Source organism: Miscanthus floridulus, chromosome 10 (assembly GCF_019320115.1).
Source record: "Miscanthus floridulus cultivar M001 chromosome 10, ASM1932011v1, whole genome shotgun sequence".
In the NCBI taxonomy this organism is placed as follows: Eukaryota; Viridiplantae; Streptophyta; class Magnoliopsida; order Poales; family Poaceae; genus Miscanthus; species Miscanthus floridulus.
The window spans coordinates 88,269,678-88,290,145 of NC_089589.1; the positions used below are offsets into that span (position 1 = coordinate 88,269,678).

Sequence of the window (20,468 nt, forward strand, 5' to 3'; positions counted from 1 at the left end):
AAGGACGATGGTGGTGGCTTGAACACTCACAACCCTAGGGAGAAAAGTGGCGGCGGCGACTAGGTCGTGGGGAGTGTCAGCCAGCACTAGCCCCTTGACCCTTCGTATATATAGACCCTCGCTAATGGGCTTTACCCTAAAGGCCCATTAGCGTTCTAATGGATCATGATTGCTTCTTGGGCATATAATCAACATGTCCTACTCATATAACACACATCTAAGTAGCCTTCATCTAGAATCTCAATTGCAAGAAATAATACACCACATGGTTCACCACAAGTTCACAGCACATTAAGAAAAAGGTACTTAAGTTTAGAATACATTTGTTCAGAACTTAGTTCATAACACCACATTCAGAGTCTATCAAAATTCTTAACAAAAGAAACATAGTTTTGGTACATTACTCTTTAGAAGTGCTGCACAGCTTCTAGGCCAATAAGGAGTGCCACCTCACCCAAAATTGTATTTACCGTCCGATCTTTGATCCTATGTCTAAAATTACATGGAGTCGCTTACATCAAAAGCAGTTCTACTTAGCTTCTAGTGCTTCAGCTTCAATCCCACACCAAAATATTTAGACGACCTTCTCTCTCTCCTCTCCCTTTGCTCCCTCCCTGCTCTCTCCCCTAGTCCCCTAGGCGCCCCACTACTACACTCAGACCTTTCATAGCCACGTCGTAACCCCTATCACAGTCTAATTTTGGCCTCGGCAGTAAGCTGTCGACAGTGATAGTCATAGCCATCACCGTCAGGATCTGAGACCGACTGTGGTGTACACTACACCACCGTATTGGCTTATTATCCGTCCGTGAGAAGGTCCTTACTTCCGTCGTATTGGAGAACAACCTGGCTGTGGTTATACACTAACACCGCCGCATTGACAAATTATCCGCCTGTGTCGAGGCTTTCAAAACTGTTGTGTGGGCACATCAACCGCCTGTGTAGTGGTCACCAATACCGTTGCCTTGTACTTTGATTCGACTGTCTATGGTGCGGGCGGTGTCCCTTCGACGGCCGAGACGTTTATGTAGAGGTTAACACCACCATCGCTTCAGCGTATAAATCACTAGTACAAAGGTCATGGTCACCGTCGCCTTGCACCACGATCCGCCTTTGATGATCATTTAGTCGGTGTCGGGTTACTAAACGATTTGATGGTGATATACTTTTGATCCCTGCCGCATCATACGTATAGCGATGGTATTGGACGTTTGAACCACCACCGGTGGTGGTGATAAGAAAACAATGAACGACGCTTACATCCGACGGTGACAGAATTTCATCCAGTTTCACAATAGTTACTAATTCAGCTGGGCCCTTAATAGTTTCATGAACACAAAGCATATAGATGTATAATCATTGCATCTAGAAATCATGTTCACAAACAAGAGTACTTTTTACAATAACAATGGACGCTACCATAACATCTTTCTCAACTAATATCCAAACACATGCGGTACATAGAACATACTAAAGGTACTGATCTATACAAACTTACATAATGAAACGACGTAGTTGTGCTCCTTCTATGTGGCACTCCTGCTTGCAAGGCAAAATCAATATAATTAGTGCATCCTTCAGATTGGTAGCCACTGCACCATGGAACCCCTCTTCTTTATCTTTGATCCACAACCTGAACAAAGTAGCACTATTAATAATATTGAACATATCATTCCTTTAGTTAACAAGCCAAAATTGGCCTATACATACATAGAATGAAAACAACTCCCTACTTGAACAAAGACTGTCATGACAACGAAATACAACAAATGCACCTTTACTGCTCTGCTAATGACTCCATGGACAAGGAAACATAAGGAAGATAGTAAGGCCTATTAATATGGAAACGCCCTCTTGATCTACAAAAGCGGATGACACGGGCATGGATGACATGAACCTTTCAACGGTCCATGTCATATGCAATCAGTGTTCTATCCTTCCCAACAAGGAAAATGAAATTCCATTCTAGGTGAACTGTAATCACTCTGTACTCCGCATCACAAAGCTCAAAACCAACTTTAATATTCATGTGTCCAAATAGTTCCTCCGTGTCCACAACATGCTTCAATCTCCAGTTATCAGTACCATAGTCTTCAAGTATCCACACTCAAAGCCAGACATATTGTGAAAATCAGCACAAAACACACACAGGTGACCCTGAGCTTGATGGATGGACATTTCAACACCACGTGGTTTACAAATTGTCCTCCATGTCTTTCCCTCCATATCCACAACAACTATCACAGAGTACTCAAGCATGTGCATAATACCATTAAGAAAAACACTTCTCGATTTTGAACGTAATACAATACCCTCGATTTTTTGGTACCACAAGTCGGTCCTCGAACCATAGCGCACCTCTTTCATCCAACCTAAAATGTTTGGTCTTCTGTCCTTTCATCTTTCTCTTGATGTGAAATATACCCACATCTGTCTTTTGTAGTTCGATGATTTTACTTTCAAGTGAACAACTGACGGTGATATTGTGCAGCACCATAGGATGTAACAGATTAAACCTATCCTCCAATAGAGAATTGTAATGATACTTCTAGCTCAAGGCATCTGCTACAATGTTGGCTTTTCCTGGATGGTAGTGCACTTTCAAATTATAGTCCTTGTTTAGCTCTAACCATCGACGTTGCCTCATGTTAAGCTCAGGTTGAGTAAAGATATATTTGAGACTCTTATGATCAGTGTATATGTGACATACGTTTCCCAACAAGTAATGTCTCCATATCTTCAAGGCGTGAACAATTGCTACAAGCTCCAAATCATGTGTAGGGTAGTTGACTTCATGCTTTCGCAATTGTCGGGAAGCATAGGGAATAACTCGACCTTCTTGCATGAGCACACACCCTAAACCTGTACCTAATGCATCACAGAACACATCGAAAGGCTTCTCAATGCCAGGTTGTGCTAAAACAGGAGCTGTAGTTAGCAAGGTTTGCAAAGTGTGAAAAGCAGCTTCACACTCCGGAGTCCAATTGAACTTTTCATCCTTCTGGAGTAGTCTAGTCATGGGCTTAGCTATTTTGGAAAAGTCATGAATGAAATGATGATAGTAGCCTGCTAACCCTAGAAAACTCCGAACTTCATGAACCGAAGTCGGGGCCTTCCAATCCATGACCTCTTGTACTTTAATTGGGTCTACAGATATTCCATTTTCAGATAAGATATGACCCAAGAAAGGTACTTTGCTCAACCAAAATTTACACTTGCTAAATTTGGCATATAATTGATGCTCTCCTAATATAGACAACACAACTCTTAGATGCTGTGCATGATCTGCTTCATTCTCCGAGTAACTCAAGATATCATCTATAAACACAACCACAAACTTATCGAGCTCGGGCATGAATACCGAATTCATCAAGTACATGAAGTAGGCAGGAGCATTTGTTAGTCCAAAAGACATGACTAAATACTCATACAAGCCATACCTAGTGGAGAAAGCTATCTTAGGTACATCTTCTGGCTTGATCTTAATCTGATGATAGCCTGATCTCAAGTCAATCTTAGAGAATACCTTTGGTTTTGCCAGTTGATCAAACAAAATATTGATACGAGGCAAAGGATACTTGTTCTTAATGGTGACAGCATTGAGCGGCCTATAGTCCACGCACATCAACAAGGATTTGTCCTTCTTCTTTACAAACAAGGTTGGACAACCCCATGGAGATGAACTAGGTCAAATGAGACCTTTGTCCAAAAGTTCTTGTAACTGGATTTTAAGTTCGGCTAACTCATTTGGTGGCATCCTATAGGGTCTTCTTGAGATGGGTATTGTACCTGGCACTAACTCAATCTTAAATTCCACATCCCTATCAGGCGGTAAACCTAGCAACTCATCTGGAAATACATCAAGAAATTCACAAACCACTGGAATATCACAGAGAGTAGTGGCTTGGATGGCACAAGACATGTTTTGAAGATCAAAACTCTAGGGAAGTGGCACTAGAAAAGCATTACCCCCTTTGGTTCTCTCAACATAATTGTTCTAGTGGTAGTGTCAATAAGAACTCCATGACCACTCATCCAACTCATGCCTAAGATCACATCTATGGCTAGTCCAAGCAATACTATAAGATCCATAGTGTACTCCCTCTCTTGTATAGAGATGAGCACATCTCTCACTATTTGATTTGTAGAAATAGTAGCCTAGCTGAACTTATACTATAACCACCATTGTCTACCTCAATTATCTTCTGATCATGCTTAGCTGCAAATGTTTGTCTCATAAATGAATGAGAAGCTCCAGAATCAAATAAAACAATGGCAGGATGTTTGTTAACAAGAAACATACCGGTGGTGACAACTTCTCCCTCAGGGACTTCTTCCACAGCTGTGTAATGCACGTATCCAGGACGTGCCTTAGGATTGGCCTATTTCTGATTACCCTGGTTTTGATTGCCACCCTTCTTGGGATGGGGGCACTCCTTGGACCAATGACCTAGCTAATTGCAGTTAAAGCACGACTAGTTGCTTCTTGGTCCTGCTGAGCTGCCTTGGCCTATGTTACCCTTGGGTAGGGCAATGGTGAACGCCCTACGAAATGTCTTCTAGGGGGTGATTGGCCTGAGCTTTCGGCGGAGGAGGCCTAAACTTAGGCGCTGGTGGACGAAACTGTGGCCTAGCTACCACTAGAGCTCTAGACTGGGATGATCCTAAGGCACCTGCCTCAGCCGCTCTTTTGCGGCCCTTTGCTACACGGTTGTTTGCTTGGATCCACTGGCGCATAGTGGTGAGTGCCTCAGCACGAGCGGCCTCCAGCTGCTCCCAGAGTCCTGCTAGCATAGCCTAATCATTAGCTCTTGCCTCTTGGGTGGTAGCTCTTTGCTGATCGACCTATTCCTTCTGAGGGTGGAGATTTCCCAATGCTACATAGGCTTGATCGGAGTCCCAACGAGCCTCACTTGCTTCCTTTTTGTGCTTGCGCACATGCTTCCTCAGTTTATGCTGTGCAGCTTCATCTCCCATGAGATTGTCCCTGCAAGTGGTATAGGACTCCTGCTAGAAGTCCTGGGTATCCTAACGAGTATAGAACATCTTCATCACGGCGAACATGGCACACATAGCGGGACTAGATTTATCTGTCTGCTCATCCCGATCTCGGATCAACGCATTGCGGTTGCGCTGTGCCCATACTACTATAGATGGATCCACCCGAGGAAAAGTACCAGTGGCACTGGCAGTAAGCTCATCCCCATGCTGCTCACATATCTGACTCAACACCTCAAAAGCCACTACTTGGGCAGCTTCCCAAGGAGTTTTCCTTTCAGAATCTGCCTTCCACTCCTACCATAAGGGTGCTTGGGTACGAGCATGTATGGTTAGCTGCACCTCATACCATGGATGTCCCTCTAGGTATTCTTCATTCTAGAAATAGAGGGGCGGTTCGGTATACCCCACAAAATGCAGGACCCTCCAAAGCAAGGCAGGAGTACCAAACATCTCCAAGAAGGTCTCACTCCCAGCTGATGCTGCCATCTGTACCAACAAAATGGTGCAACTCTCATGAGAACAATGTTATAATAGAAAAGAGTTACTTAACCGAATAAGAAACTTATAAGGGGAGGAACAATGCAAGTATGTAATAATGATTTATCATGATGCATGCACGTTCCATACATCCTCACAAATTTAGGAGAATTAAACTTCTAATGGCATACATGGTGGCATACATGTGTTCTCTCATATATAACGTAACTAGTCAGGCTACACATTTCGCTGTTAGCGTACCTGCACAAGAATTTCATTTCAGCCCAACCCACAATTATATATACAGAAATGAAAATCTAGGCTCTAGGTTCCAATCTAAATACTTCCATATATATATACACACACACACACTTCCATATCAAAGCTACCCGAAAGTAAATACGTCCATATATACATATAAATATGCATATACAGCCTTATCAAAGCTAACCCACAATTAAATACCTCCGTATATATATATATATATATATATATATATATATATATATATATATATATATATATATATATATATAACACATATATACTTTAGTATCAAAGCTACCTCTCCCCTTAGACCACACGCTCACATCTTGCGGTCGTGCCACTCATCAACTTACCTTGGGCATAGAGGCATTGGATCCATACATTACCACTCAAGTGAATGGTATCCATACAATAGCACGCCGTATGGACAACGAAAGTAAAACCCCCAAGTTAGAACTCAATTAGCCACCCGAAATCCTTAACTGGGTATAAAGGAAGTGATCACTGGCACACTCTAGATTCAAACTTTATATTTAAACACCTATATATATATAGCTATAAGTTTCTAAAAAACTAGTTTTGGAAAACAAAAACCTTTGTTTTAAATACACAAGTGGCAATTAATGTTGAATCTTGCTCCGATACCAGCTGCAGCAGAACCGTACAATTTATAAGAGTACAAGTATAATGGCAGCCCACAAGCGGTCACACTATCATACTTGAGCCCATATAAACCCGGTAACCCATCGAATACCACGAAGGGTCTCGATTAACCATCAACATACAACCAAGATCGTACATGATTCAACAGACATGTCACGTGTTACATCAGTTCACAAATACAACGTCATACATCAGAGTACGATTAAGAGTTATTACAAACCATGTTCAAATAAAATAGTCATAGAAATGCCCCCTGTCCCCTTTCACATCACTGATGTGTGGGAGTGCTTCCACAAAGCTTCACAAGCGTTGATCCAATGTCGGTTTGATCAATGGTCAAGAATGAGTTGTTGTGGATCCATGGGCCAATTGTCATTGACTTGGAGGAGCTCCATTGACTTAACCATGGCCTTCCCTACCAATTCTTCACACATGCTATCTAAGTCACTACAAGGTTCTACCTCTAATGCCACACCACATGATTGCAACACCCCTAATTTGGTTGCCATAGGTGGGTCGTATTGCAACCTTTTCAAAAAATGGTTGCAATATGTGCCTATAATGCAACAGACTAAATTTGTTGCAATATGTGTGGTTTGTCATTGCAACAGGCTTGTGCTACTGCAACCATTTAAGAATTGTGTTGCAATTAGTTGGCATTATTGCAATGGCATTTTTGAGTTGCAATAGTATCGGTTTTCGTTGCAATTACTTGGTGTTATTGCAACTATATTGGATTTGGTTGCTTTTGCTTGTAACTATTGCCACAGTTATTATGGGTTGCAATAATGTTCCATGGTGTTGCAATTGCTAGGGTGGTTATTGCAACAAGATTTCCGATTGGATGCAATAGCATGTTCCTATTGCCACGGTTTTCTGGGGTTGTAATAATTTTTGTGGCGTTGCAATTGTTAAGTACTTATTGCAACTACAATCCTAAATGGTCGCAATATCATGTTAATATTGGCACAGTTTTTTTGTGTTGCTATAGGCTACCGCTGATGCAACAGCCTAAAAGTGTTGCAATATACAAAATTGGTTGCAATATACAAAATGCTCCACGCATTAGACTACCCCTGATGCAACGGCCTAAAAGTGTTGCAATATACCAAAAATGGTTGCAATTGACAAAATGCTCCACGCAATTCTAAATAATGTATTCTATTGACAAAAAAATGTTCCACAGAGGATTTGATCCCAAGAACTAAAGTACAAGCATACACTCATCTACCACTGGGCTACTAAGGTGTGTTCGACATTAGCCGCCTTTATAATACTTGTTTACATGATGAAGATGGCTAATTCACTTCATATGTCAACACGGATGATAACCATTCGCATCTTTCATGACAATTTCAGAAAACAAAAAAAAAATGTCTAGCTTGCTGATATTTGTGCTTATGATAGAAAACAAACATGAGTATAACAGTTTAAAGACCAACTACAGCTATTCATTATCCCAGACAATGAGATTGTTTTAAAAAAATCTAGAAAAAACATCACTGTTGTACAAAGGATAAGTATTTAAACAAAGAAATCATCTTCTATGCTTTCTACTGCAACTGGTGCAACAACTCCATCATCAATGTAGGTGTCATCTTCATCATCATCATCCTCATTAAGTAAGACCGCATCATCTGGTTCGAGAACTGCTTTGCCACGCACCTGATTAATAACAGAGGCGTCACCAATTGTGCCTTCCTTGTCTGGTCTTGTCCAATTTGACAAATCCTCATTTGGGCCTAATAGATTCATGTCTTGGATTCCCACATCAAGTAGATCGACTTCCATGTCACCCTCATTTTCTACTTCTGGCATGGCAAACAAATTTCTTGGTCTCACCGCAACAACACTAGACCATCCTGGCTTGTTCACGAGGTTGACAAAAAACACCGGTTCGGCCTGTGTTGCCAGAATGTAAGGTTCATTTGAATATCTGAACCTGGAAGTATCGATATCGATAACACCATATTTATCCCTACTATATCCTCTACTTCTGCTGGTACTGGCAGCCGACACATCATACCAATCACACTGAAACAATAAAACTTCTTTTTGTGCAGGAAACTCGAGTGAGATCATTATTCTAATCACTCCATACCAGGTCATGTTGTCAGTAGTACCATCACCCCTCACAAGCACACCATTGTTTTGTGTGACGAGGTTTCTCTCAATGGTAGTCGTTCGAAATAGCCAGTTATTGATGTAGCATCTATTGAACACATGAGCTCGATGGTTCGATCCTTGAGAAAGGGCATACATAAGTTCACTTGCTTCACCTTTCTTGTATAGTTTGGTGATCTGCAAACACAGTTTGAAAACAAATGCCAGTTAATAAGTACATCGTTCTAACCATCACATGGAATAAAAAATTAAAAAATAGAACTAACCTTGCCCTCAAACTACCTTACAAAGTGCTCCTCGTGTCGTTTATTAAGATTCCTTATACTATTTTTTTAGTTCTTCCATGTGCTCGCTGCATTGAAATAGCCAATTAATTAATTAGTTGATGCCAGAAACAAAAAGTGCATTAATTAATGATGGTATATTACAACTTACTCGACCCATGGTCTAGCTTCATCGCAGTTACTAATTATGTAGTGCCTCATCTTCTGAACCTCATCTGCACCAAATATCTTGGTAGTCTGTCTTGTCCTCTTGTAATCCATTCCTCCAAATACGCTCAAACCAGATGGCGGCTCATTCACTGTTGTACTTTCATGACAATCAGCGCGATTCAGCTTGGTGTCGACGTCCAAGAATCTAGAGCAAAACGTAAGGCACTCCTCGGCTATGTATCCCTCGGCTATTGAACCTTCTGGGTGCACCTTGTTTCTCACATAGCCTTTAATAGTACGTAGATACCTCTCAACTAGATACATCCATCTATAACACACGGGCCCTCCAAGTTTAGCCTCTTCAGCTAGATGAACCGGCAAATGAATCATGATATCAAAAAATGCAGGTGGGAATACCATCTCAAGCCGGCAAAGAGTCTCTTTAATTGAACTGCTAAGTTTGTCAAGATCTTCTTCCACCAGCTCCTTCGAACAAAGTGCACTGAAGAACCTACTAAGCTGAATCAATGGCATGACAACTTCTTCGGGCAAAATCTTTCTGAAGACTAAGGGTAACAATTTCTATAGAATAATATGGTAGTCATGTGTTTTCAGTCCAGACACCTTACATGCATTTGCGTCAACACATCTCCTTATATTGGAGCTAAACCCATTAGGCATCTTTGCTCCATGTAGAAATTGGCATAAACTTTTCTTGTCAGCCTTATCTAAAAAGTACAAGGTTGGTGGCAAGGTATAATTATCATTGTCAATGATAGGGTGCTGATCTTACCTTATCCCTAGCTGTTCCATGTCAAGTCGGGTCTTCTCGTTGTCCTTACATTTACCTTCAATTTCAAGCAAAGTACCCAATATGCTCTCGCATATGTTTTTCTCAATGTGCATCATGTCCAAATTATGCCTTATGAGCAAAGAAGACCAGTAAGGGAGCTCAAAAAAAATACTCTTCTTCCTCCAATTGTGCCATCTTTTATCTTCATCACGCTTCCTCTTTTTTGATGTCGCCTTTCCGAATATCACTTGATCAAAAGTTTCATACTGGTCCAATACCTGTTGACTAGACAGTGGTACTGGAGCCTCCCTGGTTTCCACCTCATTGTTGAAGCTCATCTTGTTCATGCGCCAAGGATGGTCCGACAACAAAAAAACGACGATGTCCCATGTAGCAGTGCTTTTTTCCAAATCTCAACAACAAATAATCTGTATCCTTGTGGCAGTATGGACATGCAAATTTTCCTTTTGTGCTCCAACCAGAAAGCATCCCATATGTAGGAAAGTCATTAATTGTCCAAAGCAGAATATCATGTAGATTAAAATTCTTCTTTACCTTGTCATCCCATGTATCAATTCCCTATTCCCAAAGATCCTTCAGTTCATCAATGAGGGGCCTCAAATAGACATCAATATTCATTCCAAGAGATTTTGGACTAGGAATCAACATCGACATAATCCAATAAGGTTGTTTCTCAAACAACCAAGGTGGAAAATTGTAAGGGATGAGGATAACAGGCCATGTGGTGTATGTAACATTTTCCATGACAAAGGGGTTGAAGCCATCAGAAGCAAGACCCAGCCTAATATTATGAGCTTCCTTTGCAAACCAACCATAATTGTTATCCACATGCTTCCAAGCCTTCGAGTCAGCAGGGTGACGCATTTTGCCATCATCGACCGATTCTTCCTTATGCCATCGCATTTGTGATGATGTGCTCTCTGTCATATATAATCTTCGTAGCTGAGGAGTAAGAGGAAAGTACCATAGGATTTTATGTGGGACACACTTCTTGTTTGTTGTATCAGCATCACCATCCACAACGTCCTTGTGAGCACCGTCGTCAGTCATTTTCCACCAAGACTCGCCACATTTGGGGCATGTATCCAGATTTGCGTTTTCCTTCCAAAATAACACACAATCCTTCTCACAGGCGTGTATCTTTACATAGTCCAAACCTAGATCTCGAACCACCCTTTGCACTTTCTCCATTGTGTCCGGGACACAGTGGCCTTTAGGAAAAAACCTTGTGAACAGATTAAGTACCCCTCCAATGCTCTGTTACTAATACCGTACAAGCACTTAACCTAGAAAAGTTCCACAATAAAAGAGACCTTAGTAGCATCCTCGCAACCTAGATACAATTTCTTTTCTGCCTCCTGTAATAATTTGAAGAATATCTTTGCATGTTCATTCGGCTATTCATTGTCATTAGTATCTCTCATCTCTCCATGTATAGCACCTCTGATTAGGGATCTAACCAAATTAGTGACACCACGGTCGTCATCACTCGGTGTGCCTTCTTCGTTGTCTACTCCAACTTCATGTGGTGCGGATTCGTTGTCTACTTCTACATCAGCTGGTGGTGGTGTGTCATTGTGTACTTCTACATCAGCTGCTGGTGCGTCTTCGTTGTAAATTCCCACATCTGAACCTTCCCCTTCCTTGATAAAGCTTTCATCAAACCCTCTATGAAGCAAATGAAGCTAAACCAGAGGCCGCGGTCTGTATGCCAAGCATACACATCTTGGACATGGACACGCAGCAGTTCCACCTCTCGATGTGCCACCAAATGTGATGTCCAGAAAATTTTAGAGATTCTCCTACCACTCAATTGAAGAACGAGGCAAGCGCTTCCAACTCCTATCATCACCTAACATTATTCTGTAATGACAAGACGCACCAACCATAGTGGATGGGCGGAGGAGTAGTTGAACAAGCGGAGGAGTTAGACGGGCACTGGATCGACGGCGATGCTCAGCACCAAACGTCGCGAGAGGAGGCAGCATCGATGATGCAAGGGTTTCAACTGAACTAGAATAGGAGAACTCTGTGTCACACATAAAAAATTGCATCCATGTGCTACGCTGCTTGTAGGGCCCATGTTGTTCTCGTGGATGGCCCCTCTGGCATAGGCGCGCTATGTACGAGAATTTGTGATCCGAAGCCCAATTTTTTGGGTAAATTTTAGTTGGCAACAGGTGTTAAAAAAAAAGATCACCTGGCCCGGCGTCTCACGGATCGACACGGCTTGAAACGCACTCGGCTCTGCACAAACAGAATGGAAATTGACTGATATTTACAATGTTCCATGCAACAAATACTTGCACTTTTGCAGGCTGGCCTGGAGCCAGCGCAAGAATGAACGACAAATACTTGCTGGTCAGCTAGGAGCTGACGTAGACGTGACAAAAAACAGCACCAACACACACATTTGTAGGTTACCCAGGAGCTAACACATGCATGACACGATGAAATCTCGCCCACTTCCACAAATCCAAAGCAACATAGCGTGCCCGGTGCCTTGGGAACTACTGAAGAACAAGTGGAGGAGACGAGGAGACAGGGAGATGTATGTGTACATGCATTCAAAGGGGTAGATGGTGGACATGACAGCTCGGTCTTAATTCCCCACTGCCGGTGCCTTGGGAACTGCCGAAGAACAAGCGGAGGAGATGAGGAGACAGGGAGATGTATGTGTAACACGTTGACATAGGCATACATGTACATGCATTCAAAGGGGTAGATGGTGGACACGGTGACGCAGCAAAACATGACGATAACTTTAATTATGAAGATCACTCTATTCCACTTATTGAAGGTGCCAACCCAGTCTTCATAAGGCCGTATCGCTATGCTCCAATATTGAAAACTGAGATTGAGCGTCAAGTGACAGACATGCTGCAACATGGTATTATCTAGAAGAGCAATAGTCCTATTGCCGCCCTCGATCTCCGGTACATAGCATATCATATACTATGGTCTTTGTGACAACGAGTCAACGACCAAGATGCATCACCACATACAATCCAAGGGATGATGTAAGCAAAACGAGGTCATACAATGCAACATCCAATATGTAAGCAAATAAAACGAGGTCATGCAATGCAAGTATCAACCCAAGGTGACGATGATCAAACAAAGGATTCGACGACATGGTTTTTTTAGCACCAGTAAATTATTACATCGACCTAAGACATAGATTAATCACTAGTGCTACTAATTATTGTCGGTGCTGCCGCATGTGTCGTCCCCTTGCTGTCGGTGCTCCTCTTCGCGCTTCTTCGCTCAGCCCTACGCCAGTGCCGTTCTACGTCCATCGCGAGACGCCACTCGGTCTCCTCCTCCTGGCAGCGGCGCTCCTCCTCCTTGGAGATCTCGACGACACACTTCAGGATGCAGTCGTCGGTCTCCTTCTGCATGATGGCATGGAGGCACCAGTCCTCCTCCTGCTTTGGAGCTTTCTCCAATGAGTTGAAGACGACCTCCTCCACTGGAAGAGGTTCCGGTTCCTCCTCCGATGCGGTCTCACGGTCTGGATCATCCTCAAGGTTCACCTCGAGGTCCAATTTTGATGACGGCGTCAGGGGGCGACGTGAGGATGATGTGTTCAGCATCACCCATGTTGTCTTCAAGCGGCGAGGCATTGTGGCGGCGGGTCGAGGGCTGGGGCGAGGTGTGTGTGGGAAGGGTGCTTCGCTTTCTTGACGCGCGGTGGTGCAATGGCGTCCGACTGTGCATGGGGATCGGGCTTATATAGGCATGTCAGTGGGTGGAACTGACGGTGCAATAACTCGCACCCCTCAGAAGACGGAGCGCGCCTGCGTTGGGAACCGGCACGAGCAGCCAATGGACTCCTAGGTAAACACGGTGTCTCTTCGTGGGGAGCTGAAGGGCCGCGACCAGTCCAAGGACCGGGTAAAATGGCGGCTCTTCATGGGAACCACGCGACCAGCGTGGCCAGGGAGTTGAAGGGCCTACGCGCAAAGCAGGGACAGATAATCACTCAAAGGAATAAATTCCGTCAAACTTACCAAAATCAGGTGATAGCTCAATGGTTTGTCCGCTCCTCTGGAACTTGTAGGTTTCGGTTCGATTCAGGGATGCAACACATTTTTTTTTGCATTTTCTTTCAATTTATATTCCTTCATTTTTAATTTACAAGTTTTTTAGTCCTATTTTTTTGCCAATTTAGGTTTATACAATTCCAATATATATTTTCTTAAGTCCTAACACAATGTGCATGAGGGAGTGGATGCTATCGCAAATACAAAGGTAAGTGTATATCACTAGCTTGGTTTATCGCAAATACAAATACAAAGATAAGTGTATCTTGGTGTCATGAACCCAAACCTAGGTAAAGATGTCATGCTGCAAAAAGGTGGTTTGTGCGATAAATCCTATCCTTGAGGACATCGATTACCAATTTGCACTGAAACATTGTCTTAGCTCCCACATGAAATCACCTCAAGGCAAAGAAGGTGACATTGAACATGATACACCTAGATGATATGCCATATATATGATACACCTATATGATACACATTTGATCAAACAAGATTCCAACTTGCCTATTCATAAGCCCCTGGTACCTTGGACACATTCGAAAAAGGTCTGTTCATTGTAGAGTACGTAAATAGTAAAGCAAATGACAATATGTTAATACAAGGGGTCGAGTAACACAATGCAAATAAAACCACGTGAAAGGAAAAAGTTTTCCAAGAAATTAGAAAAAGAATCACCTGATTTGGACAGCAAATGCGAAATCTAAACACGTTTAACATTTTACAATGAATCAAAACAAAAAAGATGAACATCATGAACCCGGCGCCGACAAGTGGGTCCCTCATGTTAGTGGCACACCCTTTTTCCACTTATTTTTTTGTAATTTTTTCCAAAAATTGGCTTGGTGCCCACATGTAGGCATTTACCGCCTAATACCCCACCCATTATGCGAACAAAACGAATCTTAACCTCCCCACTTCCTCATTATTCTCCCCATCTCCTCCAATTCTTTCCTTTCCCTCCTCCAACTCGGTTCCCAATCTGCACCCGCCGCCGCCGCTTGTCTTCGCCGTTGCGTCATCATTGGAGGGGTGCCGGTGCAGGACAGCCCGCACCCAGAGGCCGCCACGACGTGCCTCCCCACCGTCGGTGCTCAAACCTCAAGGACTCCCGAACTTCCTCTTCATCAGAGTTACAGCAACCCTAGGGCCATTGATCTATTCACTTTTCACTTACGAAAGAGTAATGCATGTACATGTGTGTCTATGTAGTAAACTTTTCAATGTAGCTAGACTGCAGATTGCATCAATGGAGACTCAATCAGCGTCACCTGCGTTCAACACGCCAACACCTGCTTCATTGTCCAGACCCAGGGCGACGATGTTGCTTTTTCAAACACCTTCGTCTAGGACGGTGACACCTCCTGCTGATGAAGATGGAGGTGATGGCAGCCAATCACATGAAAACCTCCGACGTTCCACTCAGGACAACGATAGGTAACGACATAATGTCTGTCTGGATGCTACTGCAATGATTTAGAATTCGACAAATTACTTCAATAATAGTGAGATCCTTCAATAAACGGTAGTGAGATGCTTCAATAATATGAAGGACACATTATTGTTTGCCATTCTCAAGTTGTTCCTTCTTTAAATATTGTTTAGGGGTGTGCTTATGTTTCTCATTACATTCTGTGACAGCTCGGAACAAACATTGACTATTTCTTTCACTTGCAAGGGGGCACCGGGGGACAACAATTTGCTCAGTATACAATAGCCAGAGACGACCTCACGTTTGGTAACTTAATAACAATGAAATCAAATTTGGGGTATGGTACCAGGGACTACTTGTACTAGAAGAGGAGAAGTGGTAACTCTGTAGCAACACTAAACGAGATCGAATATGATGTCGATGCAAATGCAATGATATCAAGTAATGCAGAGGAGAGGGAGGTCAGATTAGTATTGTCAAGGGATCAAATAACAAAGCGAATTGTGGACATAACACCCATTAAATTGCCAAGAACTGTGGCATCAAATAGTGAACATTCCATAGATGAGTCACTTGATGATTACAAGGTGTGGCTTAATAATATGCATAGACAGGGCCAAGGCATGGGTAAGTTATGTTGCTGCCCTATTATGAATTGTTATATTATATTATATTGCAATGGCCAGATCACTAATAGCAGCATGTCTTTCGCAGATTTTGAAGATATATATAGGGATGACACAGACAAGACTTACAAAGAATGGTTAAGGGTGCAAGGACAACTAGATCAAATTAGTAATATATACCTTCTTTTCCCAAAATGTCAACCAACTTATTATTAGTCCTTCGCAATACATTTATAGTTTACACTTGTGACCTATTGTCTGCAGGTGCATATGACAACCCTACAAATCAGATAGATTTACTAAATTCAAGTCAAGATAGCAATCCAACACCACCTCTGAACCAGCCATCACATGCTCGGTGTGAGAAAACACAGGGAGATAGTAAGTGATGTTTATTGTGATTTTATTTTGATGTTCAGTTCAGTTTTCCCTATGTAAATGATTTTGTTTAATCTCTTGCACTGTATATTGTTTCGATGGACAAGACTCTCAAAAGAGGAAGGCATGAGGTACTGTGAAAGGATTGGCAACCAGCCACAAGAGATCCAAGCAGGGCAGTCAGAAGCTTAAAGTCCAATTCTCTACACGCGGAGGAGCTGTAGGTGAGAACGCACGCACATTTACTAATGAAATAGTAGTGTACACAAGGAAAAAAGCACCACTCATTGGGGTGAGAACATGGAAGGATATCCACCAAGATGTCAAATATTCAATAGTATCTGATATGATGGTAAGTTTCTGATTTGTTTTTGCTAGCATACACTATTTTGTTACCAAATTAGTTAAGAAGTGACCTAGAATTTATGTTTTATATGTTGAACAACATAAGTGGGACATTGAGAATAACGAAGAAAACAGGAAAAAAATATGGACCATCGCTAATGAGCGTTACAAAGGATGGAGAGCAACATTAAGTGCTACGTATAGGGCGTACACCACCTATGAGGAGAGAATGAGACATAAGCCAGAAGAGTTGGACATTGTTGAATGGCACTATCTGGTTTTGTATTTTGGCAAGACAAGTGTTCAGGTTTGATGACCTTTACTTTATTCTTGCCATTGGCACTTGATGAAATAAAGGCTATGTTTTGGTACATTGCAATATTTTTTTATAATCAACTCCTTGTGTAGAGGGTTAGTTGCAAGAATTCTCGGAATCGGCAGAATGTAAAGGTACACCATCGGGCAGGATCAAAGACTTTTTCTCAGTGTGGCTTTGAGAAGGTAATAACTTTAGAAGCACATGACCATGCTTCCTTACCTTTTGAAATATCACTAATTTGTTACATTCGTGCCTAATTAGAGGGACCCAATAACGGGTGATGAGCCAAATGATTTGGACCTTTTCATGATCACGCATAGTAAGAATGGGCAATGGACAAGTCAAGAATCTTGGGATGTCTATGTGAGTATATAATAGTTTGTACAAACCTTATTAACTGATGCAAAGTGACCGCCTACAAAATCATTTTCAATTAACTACTTCAACTGTCCTCCTTTGTTAGGATAATGCATGCAGCAAAATTTTGGAGAGGGAAACAGATGGAGAAGCACTCATCATCTCAGACGTGGAGCAAAATCAGATTTTCCAGTCAGCCTACCAGGAAACAAGAAACTACAAATCAACCAAGATCTATGCTAATGGATACTTGGCAAAATACCCAACTAGAAGGCAACTACTGTCTGAGGATTACCAGTACCAAGTGCGTCAGGAATCGGCACTAGCCGAAGCATTTTCAAAGCTACAAGAGAGATTAGAATCTCAAGAGGCTGAAAGGGAAGCCAAAAGGGAAGAACATAGGCGTCAGATGGAACAAATGATGAAGGCAAGGGAGGCCGATAGAGAAGCTCTTAGGCAATTGTTTATGGCAATGATGTAAGCAACACATGTACAAGCATCAATACAATAGGTAATAGTCGGCTACAAACCATGCATCATTTTCGTAGTTTCAAACTCCATTCATGATTTTTTTACCAAAATTGAAATGTAGGCTAACAAAGATGGGGGACAAAATGCAGAGGTTGCTGCTACAACAAACATGGATGAAGAAAATGGAAATACAGGAAGTGAAGAAATATCACAGTAGCATGTAGTTTGAGAACTGAAGAGTGTTTAATGTTGTCATGTGATAGTCCTTAGTATTAGGCATAATTTTCCCTCCATCTATTGATTTGCAGGAAAACCAAGATAGCATCCCACCACAAACACAACTCGAAGCTACAACAGCGGCAGGTACAAGTAATGGTCGCACAACTAGAAATAGTGCTGCGAATAAGACTCAAACTGGCCAAAACAAAGGAGGGGATATGACATTTAGTTTTACTACTACTAAAGCACTGAGGGATGCTGTGGCTAAGAAATGAGCATTATCCAAAAGGAATCAACAAGCTAGCAAAGCACAGGTGATTTTTGACTCCACTACCTGTGAATATTTTTGAATCAGATTCAGTTGGCTAGTTCCTGTTACTGTAAAGTGAAATGATACTTAGCTTAATACTAACTTTCTATTTGCTGAATATACCAATGTTAATGATTGTTTCAGGAGCAAGATAGAGTTTGAGTGGAGCGCACAACTGATGGATGGTCAATGTCAAGCCAACCTTTGCTATAGTGCTACACATAGCTATTACATTTTGAACTATTCAAAGTAGCTACTGTGTGTCAGATACCTTATGTGTTTCAGTTGTTGTGCGTGTGTTATCAGCTAAGTTTGACATTGGATGTGGTTTCATTAATGAGTTGTACGAACAAAGCATATTTTGGATTAATGGATGTCTAAATGCTTCTTTCATCATATATTGTTCGGCATGCAATTATTGTTTGAAGCAAACAGAGCTTTGCAATATAGACTATCGACAAAAGAATTTGGCGTTGTAATATATGATATAGCAACAAACAAACGGTGTTGCAAAAAACATCATACCAATGGAATAGTGAGCATTGCAATAGAGTCTCCAAACTGTAGCAACACAATAGTTAGTGTGGCAATAGAGGGTCCAACAATAGCAACTAGTATTGATCGTTGCAATAGAGAGGCAACCTCTAGCAACCAAACATTTATCGTGGCAATAGACGGAGGCACCTATAGCAACCACAATGTTTACTGTTGCAATAGAGAGGCTACCTCTAGCAACCAAATATTTATCGTGGCAATAGACGGTTCCACCTATAGCAACCAGTATTGATCATTGCAATAGAGAGGCTACCTCTAGCAACCAAATATTTATCGTGGCAATAGACGGTTCCACCTATAGCAACCACCAAGATAGCGTGGCAATAGAGGGTCCATCTATTGCAATGCTATTGATGCGTGGCAATAAGGTCTATTGCAACACCCAATATCGTTGCTAGTGCACCTATTGCCACACTTTGGGTATGTGGCAATAGGTATTTCTGGCAACACCAGGTGTGTTGCAATAGTAACTATTGCAACATCCACGATGGTTGCCTATACTATGGGTTGCAACACTACATGGCGTTACAACAACACTCCTTGGTGTTGCAATAGGGGAAAACCTATTGCAACACCAAAATGAGTTGTTGGAAAAACCTTTTGCCACGGTACTATGGCAACGCCTGCCAACAAAAAAAGTGTTGCAATTTTGTCTATCGCAACCATTTTTGGTATATTGCAACGCTTTTAGGCCATTACATCAGGGGTAAAACCTTGTAGTGAGTAAATGCCTTTAGGGGCTAACCAAGGCCCTATGATCAAGAGGTGGTGCATCCCATGGTCGGCCAACGCCTAGAAACGTCGCCCGACGCCCAAGTTTGCTCCACCAACTCTCTGACTACATACAAATACCCTCCTAGCTCCTAGGTGCTATAAATAGAGATGTTCACAACAGTTGTAAGGTGTCTATTGACATTTCTTAGCATCACTCTACTAAGTTGTCATCCCTAGCATGATGCCAAAAATGTGTTGTTGGTAATTATAAATGACACTTGTAAACTCAGAGAAAATTATATATGTTAAAGTATCCGCAAGCGCACAAATAATATACCATTGTAGCATTTCACCCGGGAGTATACCGAGTATCATTATTTATATTTTATCCACAAGGAGGAGCTATGGGATTGTTGGCATAGAGATATTGACAAATATGTATACTTATGGTAAAACCACTCTCATGCTATGGCAGGGGTAAGTCAAATGATAAATAAATGATAAGTGTGAAGCATTGATAGTAATTCCATAGATAGAAATAGAGACTCATGAAATGTAGTATGGCTAGGCAGCAAAAGATTCCTAAATCATTCCTTAATTACTAAGTCTTTTGTACACCCAAGTATATACACTCTCATCTAGAGCATAATTAACTTTGGATCTATGCATAAGTAGCATTACTAAGGAAGATCAAGAACAGAGCTTGTCTATAACACCCCAGTGTTAAGCATGGCATTTGGCACTTGCATTTCATGAGAACAAGCATCATCCAAGTATTCATGAACATGGGCATATGAAATTTCATCTCTCTTATACATTATCGCATGAAATGTTGATTATATATATATGCTTATGATTGTAATCATGTATGACCAATGTATGAAATGGTTGTAAGGTCACAACAATACCTTAGATACAT

The 20,468-nt window shown here is 41.8% G+C and overlaps 1 pseudogene; it reads left to right on the top strand.

Annotated features, from left to right (window-relative positions):
• Nucleotides 1-15,072: 15,072 nt before the first annotated feature.
• Nucleotides 15,073-18,442, top strand: LOC136488998 (uncharacterized; annotated as a pseudogene).
• The last annotated feature ends 2,026 nt before the right edge of the window (nucleotides 18,443-20,468 follow it).